Source organism: Mercenaria mercenaria, chromosome 19 (assembly GCF_021730395.1).
Source record: "Mercenaria mercenaria strain notata chromosome 19, MADL_Memer_1, whole genome shotgun sequence".
Lineage (NCBI taxonomy): Eukaryota > Metazoa > Mollusca > Bivalvia > Venerida > Veneridae > Mercenaria > Mercenaria mercenaria.
The window spans coordinates 38,300,407-38,300,704 of NC_069379.1; positions in this window are offsets into that span (position 1 = coordinate 38,300,407).

The window sequence follows — 298 nt, forward strand, 5'->3', positions numbered from 1 at the left end:
CTTTATTCCATGCCTATCAAGATTATGATTAGTTTTTGTATTCTCCGTGCTGTGCACGTTCGTGAATTGATTTTGTACTTTTCACCCATCGTTGGTTATAATACCAGTTTATTTCAAATTCGTTAATATTAATTGCTCTTTATCAGCTAACCCTTCTAATTATCCAATTTATTTTTCACAGTGCAATGGTGAATTGGCAGTGCCTTGAGACTCGCCGTTATTAATATACTCAGTGGTTTGCAAATTTTTAAGAGAGGGTACTCCAAGCATGCAACAAAAAGTTAATTATTTACACAAA